The sequence below is a fragment of the Lontra canadensis genome, unplaced genomic scaffold (assembly GCF_010015895.1).
Source record: "Lontra canadensis isolate GAN:19392208 unplaced genomic scaffold, GSC_riverotter_1.0 scaffold8, whole genome shotgun sequence".
Classification (NCBI taxonomy): Eukaryota; Metazoa; Chordata; class Mammalia; order Carnivora; family Mustelidae; genus Lontra; species Lontra canadensis.
The window spans coordinates 33,263,025-33,275,346 of record NW_022631002.1 but is presented as its reverse complement, the minus strand read 5'-3'; the positions used below and the strand labels follow the sequence as shown (position 1 = coordinate 33,275,346).

Sequence of the window (12,322 nt, the reverse complement as noted above, 5' to 3'; positions counted from 1 at the left end):
TGCCTTTCTAATTCCCTCTTTCTCACTGTGAAGAGAAGGCATATTGGCCACTCTGGACCCAACTGAGTTGTTTTCCAAGAGAAGAACTTTCAATCCTTCCACGCACAATAATGAAATATGATACAAAACAGGCCTGTGTCAATAAATCTACAGGAGAAAGGTCAGGCTTACATTGCTGGACGGGATTGGCAAATACATTTGTTCCTGCAATGTCTGTGTTTTAAATGCCACCCTCCGATGAACCTGGTGCTGAAACACACTTTGGAGTTTGATGAGATGTCAGTTCTGCTCAGCCCTGATCAAATAAGATGAATGAAAGTGAAACAAGAACAAAAATATTACTTCTGTCATTTTTTTTTTTTATGCATCACAGGAATTGGGTCAGTTGGGGAGATTTCTCTTAAACAAATACCAATCCCTGCACAATGTCACCCATTGATCTGGCAGACAGTGGACAATGATCGCTTTTGCATGGGAAAGGGCACCCGACGGGAGGAGCAAAGACCAGGGCAGCACCCATATAATGCCAGCTCCCACTTCGCATCTTCAAAATCCGCCCACCTGCCTCCCATTCCCGCTTCAAATAATGCTCTACGAGAATATGGATTTCTCCCTGCACCGGGCAAACATGGTTAAAGAACAGGATGGAATTTCTCCTGAAAGGAAGAATTAAAATCATTAACTGCTCATTTATCCAACTTAAAACATGCGAATTAAATTAAACAGAGACCTAGAGACCTGTATGACCCAGTCTGAGGGCCATGAGGTCATGGCATGAGGTCAAGATAAATTATGAGGTCTGGGATGGGAAATGGCAAAATAGTAGTAATTCAAAAGGAGCCAAAGACCAGAAATCAGTAAGGTAGATGAAACAACAGGAGACAATGGGCAGTAGTAGGCATTATGGACCATATCAAGTAGGGAGTGCCGGGAGCCATCTTTACCTCCATGTGGGGTAAGGCTGCATGGGAATGAAGCCAGCACAGAGCAGAGTGAAGCCGAGAGAGGGACATGGGCAAATTCCTGATGGCTGGAGCATCTGGATTCAGCCCTGGCCACAGCCCAGTGCTCCAACTTCTCATTTACATGTGACAGTACTTTTCCTTTCATGTTAAAAGTTTAAATCAAAAATAAGTAAAATGAAGACATGGGTGCTTGCCTGCCTGATTACCCAGCAAGGGATCCTAGAGCACCACATAGAAACTAAGATTTGTGCTGGACAGAGAGGCTGACTCTCCATTACCAGTGCTCCTGATTTATGCAGGGGAAAGTGCACGGAGAGCTCTGTCCTCTGCTTCCATAGGCCCTCTACTCTCCCAGGCTAGACCAACATAGAACCCACAGCGCAATTACTAAGAGCTTGGTCCTAAGGGGACTATTGTTCTGGACTATTGTGTCTGTTCAGCTCTTTCAAGTTTTAAAAACACACCAAGAATCACTATGGAAAAAAATATTTCCATGCAGTGTTGAACAGAAAGGTCCCCAAACCCTCTCAAGACACAGAGGTGTGCAGTCTCAACCCTGAAGTGGAAACTCCCAGCGGTATCCTATCCAGAGCAAGACCATTGCTCACTTTGGTATCCTTGATGTTTAGTGTATGGTTGGGTGCCTAGGTGGTGTGTGTGTGTGTGTGTGTTTCCAATGAAAGTGCGAAGATCTTCTGAGTCATCTTATCTATGTCAGAATCCCCTACTGCTCCATGGAGAAAATGCTGGTTAAAAAAACAAAATAGTTATCTGAACCATGGAGCTCAAATTACAATATTTGAAGATAACAGGGACTTTCCATCAAAACTGGGTGAGGATGATTCTGGACTGGGGTGAATGAGAGCACTTGATTTGGTTACCAATTTCTTCTCCCTTATTCCCACAGACTCCAAAAGGTATTCATAATTTTTTTGCCAGAGCCTCTGAATGATAATATGTAATTCATTGTTTTTTCTTAGAAAGATTTCCTTTCACTTTCCCCCGGTGAATATGTTGGATTTACGGAATTTTCTATTATTCCGTTCAACTGATATTAGACCCAAGGAAAAGGAGTTGAGAGATACTCCTGATGCCAAAGTATTCAGGAATGCCAGCGTCTTCTGGGCTAGCGGATGGAGTACCATGAGATGTTCTGAACAAAGAGAGAATGGAAGTGGCCATTAGTGAGAGTGAAGGGAAGATGGGGGTGGGAAATTCTCCAGTTTCTTCTGATGATTTTGCTCTCACTCCCTGACCTACACAGCAGGTTTCACATAACTTGCCAATGGCTGAGACTGGGAGATGTCTCTTTAATCCTAAGCTCCTCTGTGTCCACCCAGATACTTGTCAGGACACTCCCTGCATACCCTTTGCAAGGTTCAGAAAAAAAAACAAAACCTGAACTTTGCACTGGGGTGCAGCACTTGTATTCCTATTGCAAAAATGGGACTAATCACACTGTCAAACCACCTCACATCATGTGACTTTTCTCTTTCTCCTTGACCTTAAGAAATGCCTCCTCTAAATTTTGGTAGTTCGTGCTGGTTTCAAATTTGTTTTATGTAATCATCCCCAAATGCCTCAGTTGCGCTGGTAGCACTGTTTTAGAAAGTATGAACTTTATAACAAAACAAAAGAATAAAACCCATTCTGTATGCTTCTAAAATTCAGATTCATTGCTTAGATAAAAGACAGGTTATTAAAAGGTACACATTCTCCATGTGAGAAGGGGAAAAAGAAAGAAAGCAAGAGGCAAACCATAAGAGGGTCTTTTTTCTTTTTTTTTCTTTTAAGAGAGGAAGAAAAACAGAGTGAAGGAGGTTGTTGGAAGGGGCAGAAGGAGAGAGAAAGAGAGAATCCCAAGCAGGCTCCACACCAAGCACAGAGCCCAATGCAGGGCTTGATCTTACAACCCTGAGATCATGACCTGACCTGAAATCAAGATTTGGATGCTTAATCAACCCAGGTGCCCAAAACCGTAAGAGACTCTTAACAACAAAGAATAAACAGGGTTGATGAAGAGAAGTTGATGGGGGCATGGGCTAGCTGGGGGATGGGTATTAAGGAGGGCACTTGTGATGAGCACTGGGTGTTCTAAGTAAGTGATGAATCACTAAATTCTACTCCTGAAACCAATACTGCCCAGTATGTTAACTAACTAGAATTTAAATAAATATTTGAAGATAAAAAGTACATGTTTTCATTGTTGATCCTTTTCATTATATAATCATCATCATCAGTCATTTATTGAACATTCCCTAAGTGCCAAACACTGTACTAAATGTTTACATGCATGATCTCTGTTTATTTTTCTTCTGTATTTATCCATTGCTTCCATTACTGGCAAAAAAAAAAAAAAAAAAAAAAGACCGCCTTGATATCCAGGTAACACGTACTTCTTTTGAAAGCAAGAGGCAGAGGGCGTGCACCAAACCCATTGATCCTAGAAGCAGAGGTGGTTCCCCTCAAACACCAACAGCCATGCTTACTTGCAGGGAGCTTGTCAACACAGCTGAATAAGACACAGGACAGCCGTGCTGTGTAAGTGGGGTGGGAAAAGGCTATGGTGACCAGAAGTGACACTTTCCCTGCTCCATGTCCACAGTGCCAGGGAGGGTCAGTACCAGAGCTAACCAGATCTATACCTGTGGGAGAGCGGACTCTCCAAGGAATGCCGGTGGGGGCTCGTAGACTTAAAACTAACAAATAAAATCAGTTCGACGCAACTAAGTTAGATGTCCTCAGTGCCCAACATTAATATGTTTGTATTTGTACACCAGCAATCCCTTAATAAATACATTCTCTCTTGTCCCATTGAAGTATTCTGTAAATAAATAACAAAACACCTCACTTTTGCTGACTAATCATTTTTCCTTTCTGTCCGGGTGCCAGTTGCACTTTATAAATGGCTTTAATTTACAGTGCGTTATGTTTTCTTCTATTTCTCGCCTCTAAATCCCCGTGCAATATTTTGTATCCTTTCCCAAGATAGTTTAAGTGTCTTTAGCCTTTTCAGTGAGGTGTGGGTGTGTGTATGAGTGTAAATGTGTGTGTTTGTGTGTGTGAGTGTGTGCGCACAGGACAGCACCATCTACCTATTTTATTCCATCATTTCTAAATGGGTCAAATGAAGTTTGTCATTTTTGCCAACTGTCTTGGAATCATTATGTGTCCATTAATATCAATTATATTTGCTCTATATAAATCAGCCCCTGGAAGACTGTGGCCAGAGCAAGGTTATCCTTTTGGTGTGAACATGGAAGGAGAGACTGAGCTGGGGATGGGAACGTTCATTGTTGAAGCCACAGCAGATATCATGTTGTCAGATCTGGCATCTATGTCAAGTGTCATTCTTTGAAGACTGATTTGAAGCTTTCTCCAGAAAACACCAACGTGCACTTTTTAACATAAGGCAAAATAACAACTACTGTTTAGTGACCTATGCAAAGTTCTCTCTTTGCCCGGCTTTGTTAATCTTCACAAAGAAACCTGAAGGGGTGGGTGTTACCATTATCCCCATTCCATAGATGGAAAACTGAGGCTGGGGGAAGGGAAGTCTTTTGCCCAAGGTCATTCGGAGAGTTTAAAAGGCCCAGCTGCATTTTGATCTGATGCCAGAGCCTGCCTCTGAATCTCTAGCCAGTAGAGCCCGAGTCAGATTTCTAGCAGTGGGAGAATAAGAACCATGCTTGACAAAGTAGCAGTATCCAACACAAATGTTTGTTCTCTCAGTTTCCATGGGTCAAAGACTTCAGCTCCTGCCAGGCGGGAATCTCCACAGGACAGCTGGGATAGCCTCACAGCATGGCATCCGTATTCCCTCAGAGCAAGTGATCTGATAGAGAGGAGACTACTACACCACCTTTTATGATCTGTCTCTGACCTACACACACACATAAACACACACACACACACAAACACACAAACTTCTACTTTATTCTACTCTCAGGTGCAAGTCATCAAGTACAGCCCCCACTCAACAGGAAAGGACTACACAAGATTGTGAATACCAAGAGGAGAGTACCATGTGGCCATCTTGGAGGCTGCCTACCACAGAAGGCTTCTCAAGAAATGGGATATTTGCTCTGAGAGCTCAGCAATGAGAACAATGCACTTCAGAGCACAAATCAAGGCCTTGACATGGGAGACAATAAGCCTAAAAGAAGCAGCATCTATGTATTAGGTGGATGACAAGGGAGACTAGTGAGCAGACCTTGGTTCTCTTAGTTCTGACAAAATCCTAGACTACTCATGCTTCTACCTCTTCAGATGTTTCTCTTCTTCCCCCACTTGGTTTCCCTTCCAGGCCAAGGTGCAGATGCGAAGTCCCATGCCCCAGGTGGCTTTGACCCCTGTTCCTCCACTAGGCTGTTCTCCTACCCAGCATGCCATTTTCCCACTTCCCTAAATGCTGACCTGCTCCAAAGCCCACCAGAGCCACTGCCTTCTCTCAGATGCCTCCCCTGATGCCCTACCCATCCTGTCCCCTTTCTCTGATCACGTGCCTTGAGGATCTCAGATACATAAGACTTGGCTTAGGAGCAATGTCTATGCCCTTCTCATTTGTTGCTTATATCTCCAATTTCTTCAGGGAGAAGAAAATGTTTTGCTCATTTCTGACATTCATAAAGACCCCTGTGTCAGTCAAGTCCCAGTGGCCAAGAACTGGCTCATGCAGACCAGAAATCTGAGGAGTTACTAAAAGAATTAGTATATAAGGTTTAAAGAAATGAATAGGAGGTAGTACAGTATCTAGGGCTAGCCCACAGCAGCTAGCCATTCCTCCCCTAGACCTGAGGGAACAAGGAGTGGTATCCCAAAGGAAGAGAGGCTTATAGGGAAGGAATCACCTGAGAGGACCTGTGTCCTCCAGAGCCATCCACAGTGAGCTGGCAAGGAGAGAACAGAAGTAAATACCCTGACTTCCTTCTCCCCTTACCTTCCCACTTTCAGTGGCAGCTTCCATTGCCCAAACTCAACTAGAAGCCAGAGGTTGGGGGCGGGGTGGGGGGCGCTGATAATGCAATTCATAGGGGTCAGCCTCTGGGGTATGGACCAGAGTGGGGAATGAATCTGGAGAAGCCAGTGGAAGCTCCCTAGCAAAAACCCACAGTGCCAGACCCAGAGCTGGTGCCAACCTAATGCTGCCCAACACCCCAGAGCTTTGCCCAGTGACCTTCTGGAACCTGCTTGGTCCCCTACAGCCTCCTCCTAGAACTCCCCTGACAGGACATCTGCCCCATTTGAAATCCTCTTCCCGCATATTAGTTCCCCTTTCCTCAAAAGGTTTATATATGAATCACTGGCTTTTTTAAGGGACTATCCTAGGAAAGCACATTGTATTTGTGTTAAGATGGACCCACCCTACGTTCACAGTGAGCTGACAGTGGAAGTAACATCCACGCCCCCCAAGGAGGGCAGGTGCCTCCATGACTGAGGAGTCCTTTGAAGGGGTGCGAGCACTGGTCTCCATGATAATTCACCCATTCTTCCATCTGGTTTCTTTACAGTGCTTGGAATTTATAAAGCCACTGTTGGAGTTTATGCCAAAGCTCTTGCTTTTAATTAAGTGGCCTAGTTTCAGTAAATAGTGTGACAGGGACGAATCTACCAGTGGAGACTGATGTTATGAGCAAAAGAGCTGCCAGACCCAGTGGAAATGCAGCCCCCATATGGCAGGGCTTGGAGGGAGCTGCTTTGGCAAGACACTTCCATTTCAGTGATCACAGACCAGACAGAGGCCTCCAGAAGTGACCGGGGATGGAAAGGAGCCAGGATGTGTCTTTTCCAAGAAGAATAGCAGCAGACCCCAGGCTGTCTCAGGGACGTCTCAACCCTTGAACAATTGAAAGGGGCCTAGGGACTATCTTCCCAGCTGCTGGGCCTGCGTCCAAAGATGGGGCTGGTCCATAGTGCCATTTTACCATAGTCCACAGAGAAATGAGAGCAACTAAGTGAGGTATTTTTAGCAGCTAAAAAAAATTCAGTTTCAAGAGTTGTTTTTAATTTTATATTATTATAAATTATATTATTCCTTCTTTCTTTACCTGGTATGAAAACATCTTTTAACAAGAGCTGATTATAGTAGACAATGGGGTTTTATAAAAACATATATTTAATGTCCTAACTTGAGCTTTCCCAACTCCCTGACACACAGAGATTAAAAAATATTAATGGCCTATGGAATCCCAAAGGCTGAAAATTCATGATGTAGTGATTAATAAAAATACTCATGCTCAGATGTGCAGACTGAGATTCTGAGTCTTAAAACAGGTCCAGGAATGTTGACCGAACACCCTGTCTTCCCACAGCCTTGGGGCTTTCCTCCAGCTCTCACCACATGGTAAGGGGAGGAGAAAGGCCGTGGAGCCCTCCTGGGATGACCTTCTCCAACAAGGCTGGCGATGCCTGGCACTCTGGACATTATAACAGAAGCGTCATCACATGTGTAAGACTGGTCGTTTCTCCTCCGGCTCTCTTTCTCCTTTGACTCACACACAGTTCAGATGGCATCCACAAATTCAGCTCCCCTTGTAAAAGTCCATATTTTACTGCCCAAGAAGAGGGAACTGAGATTCAAATTTGGCAGGTGTAACCCCTTAACCAGCGGTAGCTGGTCCCTGGCAAGTGATCTAACCTTTCAGACTCCCTAGTACTCTATTACTTACTCACTGTGCACCAGACTAAAGCCCCATATGGTTTCCCCACGTCAGTCCTGTTTACAGTTATATATACAGCACCTAACACAATGTCCAGCATATAGTTAGCACTTAGAAAACATGCAATCCACGAATCACATTCTGTAAGGTTTTCAAGGCTGAAAGCCACACTTCTTTATTTGTGGAATGTGAGTGACAATGATAGTTTCTGCATTGCATTCAAGTAAGGCTTTGCAAAATCATGACCAGGGCTATAACGGCAAATTGTCAATTCCTGGCCACCCAGCCTCCAGGGTTGGTGGCAAGGACAGTTACAACCTGACCAGGGGATAAGATTTCCCATAACCTGGTCCTGGGAGGTAACAGCTGTGCAGTAGGATTCATGGAAATCCAGAAAGGCCCAGAATGGGCTCTGCAGAGGTTCCCAGAGCGGCTCTCCCTGAAAATAAATTAAAGGGCATACACCCAGCACATCCTGGCTCCCTCCCAGAACTGGGCTGCCTTACTCAGGTGTCTTTCCCATCAGGAGACACTTTCACAAAGTTGGTATTTGTGTCACACGGGGAGATTTCAAAATGCTGTATTTGGAAACATGAATGTGTAATGTCTCCCTGGAAATCTACACCTTCTCAGTGAAAGATACAAGTGCAGTCCAAGACAGACATGTTTAATTAGTGAGCAAACTTGACATTTCCAATGTTTGGACTAGACAGAGGAAAAGCCAAGAGCAAACCGAGATCTTTTCTTCATCCCCTCCCCCAGCTTGCTGACAGAGGATAATTTATTGGGTTTGAAGAAAAAAAAATGAACGTCTTTACAATAACAGGAGAGAAAAGGCTAGAAGATCCAAGAGTGGGTATTAAATATTTGTCACCACTAGCTGTGTATCTCACCATCTTCCACATTCCTGCCCTCCTTGGATTGCTGCTCGATCAACATGTATGTAGTCACAGTGGCATTTCTACACCTCCCCCACCAGTGCCTGCAATTCCAATTTTTCTGATATCTGACACAACTGTATCCTCCTCAAGCCATGATTGATTGCTTCCGAACTGCTTTTCCCCCCACCCGACACCAGTCTACCCATTTCTGCTAAGCAAACTTTGCAGGCCTGATTCTGTGCCCCTCCCCTTTGCCAAAATTGTCAGTAATTCCTCAATTATTCAACAACATTGATTGAACGTCTTTCACATGCCAGGCACTGGCTGCCAATGGTGACTAACATTGCCTTAAAATGAAGCCCAGACTTTAAGCTGGTATTTTGTAAGACCCTAACATACCCTTCCTGGTTTACCCCTTTCCAGCACCCTCCAACCTTACATTCTAGACACATCCACTGCCCATTATTTCCCTCACACTCTCTGTACATCTCCACCTTCAGATGCATCTTGACTGAGAAACTTACATGCATAGTGCTGGACACTTTTGATCCACTTCCTCATTTATTATCCATGCATTATTTACAATAAGACCAGGATTCTTATTGATTGTGCCTTTGTTGACACAGTTTCCCCCAACCACAGTGCTCTTATCTCCTCAAGCTCGCTCATCCTTTAATGGCCAAGCTAAATGTCACACCTGACACTTCTGGCTAGTATTAATATCACCTATCATTATATTATTATAGAACCTTCCTTGAAGTTCCTTTATACTACCTGACACTCTTTGCAGATACTTCTGATGGCAGAAGACCCCAGAAATTGATAACGGAGGGACTGTATCAGTCAGAATCCAATCAGGAAAAAAGAAACCACTCTCATGTACCAAACAAAGGGAACTTTGATTATACAGAGCATGGAAGAACAGAAAAACGAAGTCAAGGATGACAGTCCAGGCAGAGATTAGCAATAATAAAAATCTGCTACCCCTATGAGATTAGGAGGACAATGGAAGGTGGTGGGATTTGGTCACTCAGCAGAAGCTGGAAATGTGGTATAGGTCATCTAGTAAGAGCCAGAACCTCCGAGAAGACAGACCTTTAGCGGGGATGTTGCTACAGGCAGTGGGGGAGTGATAGCCTGTCTTCTCTCTCCCCGCAATCATCTGATTCCCCACCACTGTGACCTTTGACTGAACCCAGATGGAAGTCAGTTGACATGGGAATCTAGGTCACCCTGCCCCTTGACTGGGAGCAGAGCAGGACAAAGGTAGAATAGTGCAGTGCCAAGCCAGTACCTCCTACTTCTGAAACTGTAACACTTGATTGAAGTTACACAGGATCCTTTAACTCATCTACAATATGAAAGTTTACATAACAGGCTTAAGGAAATGCAAACTCCAACACAAAGCTTATTTCTCTCATTTGTCCTCTGTCACCAACAGTTCTTTACCCAAGTACAATCACCCTGAGGCTGCGTTGAGACCTTGATCTCTCCCAGGAACAAGGCTCAGGTCTCATTTCTTACCAAGCTCAGCTCTTGGTTTTGTGGAGTAGCTTTATTTGCCCCAGTGAGAGTCAAGATGACATTTCTCTGCGGACGCCTCTGACCCTAGAGACTGACATTTGCCTCCTTGGTCCCTCCTCTGGCTGGAAGTTTTCAGGCCCTTCCTGGGTGTGAGGGAAGTGTCCCACTAGGGGGCAGCAGAGAGAAAGATTAAGGCTGTGGTCACTGGATTTCAGTTGTGTGTTCAAATCTACCCTCTGCTCTCTTCTGGTAACTGAGCTTGGTCTCTAACTTGACCTCTCTAAAGTTACAGCCCCCTCATCTGAAACATGTGGACAGTGATAGCTCCTGCCTCATAGGGTTATCATGAGGGTTAATGACCACAAGAAGAAGCAAGAAGAAAACCCATAAACATCTGTAAACTTACCACTCAGAGATAACTCAGTTATCATTTTTCTGTGTAACTATTTATTCTCTTCCTTATAAATATTTCATTTTAAAAAATGGGATTAAAGGGTATTCATTATTTTAAAAAGTAATCCTCCCCCCCCAAAAAATACCATTTCTTCAATATCTTTCTGTGTCATTACATACCATTTTAAATGGCTGCATTGGTATAAATATGCTGTGCCTTGTTTTATTTAACAAACCTTGCTTTTAAAGATCTTTTGAGGATGCCTGGGTGGCTCAGTTGGTTAAGCGTCTGCCTTCAGCTCAGGTCATGATCCCAGGGTCCCAAGATCAAGTCCCACAAGTTCCTGTGCTCCTTGCTCAACAGGGAGCCTGTTTCTCCTTCTGCCTGCTGCTCCCCCTGCTGTACTCTCTCTTTCTCTCTCTCTCTCTCTGACAAATAAATAAATAAAATTTGAAAAAAATAAAAAGTAAAGATCTCTTTCTGTGGACATTTAAGATGTTTCCAGTTTTTCACCACTATCAACCATGCCTCCAAAATACTTCTGAAAGGGACCAAATACCTCCTTTTCCTCTGAGCATTTTAAATACTTTGGGCTCCAAAGGAACATTGAATTTTCAAGCAGACTCTGATCTCTTCACAAACTGCCTGCAACACGATAAAGAGCTTTCTCATCTGTTGTTATTCTATCCCATCCTTGCAGCCTGGCCACAAGGTCAGCCGTCGCAGGTTGCTAAAAGCAAGTCTGAAGAACAGGTTTTAGACCTTGCTGGCTTTCTTGGCCTTTCTCTAGATGGAATCTATCCAGGAGTTTTCTTTGGGTTGTGGGCCAGTGTTAGAGGTGCAGGGCCTTCTCCAAAGCCAACACAGATGCCTTATTGCCAATAACACATGATGTCACAAGCCTGGATTATGATGTATGACCAGTGTCTTCTGTTCTCTCAGGACCTGCAGAACAGGCTTTGTGTTATATATGAAGCTGTTGAGATGGTTCTTTACTTTTCATGCTGTTCTCCTAAACTGAGATGAGCCCCTGGGAAAGCAGATCAGACTTCCCAGATTAGAAATAGTTTAGAAGCAGTAGCTGATGGGATGTGGCTAATCTCTAATCTAGGACCTCCTGTGCAGTTATTACAGAGTGGGTACCAATTTTCTGGAGAAAATTATGGGGCACAGGAAGATGCCTGACCTCCAATACCTACAGCTATACCTGAGTGAGAGAGAAACACTAAGGCTTTTGTAAATTCTTCTGATAATCCATAATCTCAGGGAGAAGTGACATAATAGTTCGTAAATAACCACTAGCCTCCCACCAATACTTCCTCGTGGAATGGAGTCTGTATTAGTTTGCTAGAGCCACCGTAACAAGGTAATATAGACGGGGTGGCTTAATAGTAATGTATTTCTCACATTTCTGGAGACTAAAAGTCTGAGATCAGGAAGTCTGCAGAGTTGGTTTCTTCTGAGAGCTTTGAGAGAAAGATCTGTTCCAGGCCTTCCTTCTTGGCAAGTATATGGCTGTCTTCTCCCTGTTTCTTCACATGCTCCTCTTCCTGTGTTTGTCTGTGTCCAAATTCTTTTTTTTTTTAAGACTTTTTTTTAAATTTGACAGAGAAAGAGACACAGCGAGTGAGGGTACACAAGCAGGGGAGTGGGAGAGGGAGAAGCAGGCTCCCCGCTGAGCAGGGAGCCCAATGCGGGGCTCGATCCCAGGACTCTGGGATCATGACCAGAGCTGAAGGTAGTCGCTTAACCAACTGATCCACCCAGGCACCCTGTGTCCAAATTCTTATAAGGACACCCACCATACTGGATTAAGGCTCATTTTAATGACCTCGGCTTAATGTACTTAACACTTTTAAAGATCCTAACTCCAAACGCAGCCACATTCTGAGGTCCTAG

At 44.1% G+C, this 12,322-nt stretch overlaps 1 long non-coding RNA gene across 1 annotated transcript; it reads right to left on the bottom strand.

The window, feature by feature from the left end:
- Window positions 1-2,038: 2,038 nt before the first annotated feature.
- Window positions 2,039-11,252, bottom strand: LOC116865989. The gene is made up of 3 exons (XR_004382293.1): window positions 10,983-11,252; window positions 3,455-3,610; window positions 2,039-2,118 (listed from the first exon to the last, which is right to left on the bottom strand). It is a non-coding gene; the product is annotated as an uncharacterized LOC116865989 (long non-coding RNA).
- Between the last annotated feature and the right edge of the window lie 1,070 nt (window positions 11,253-12,322).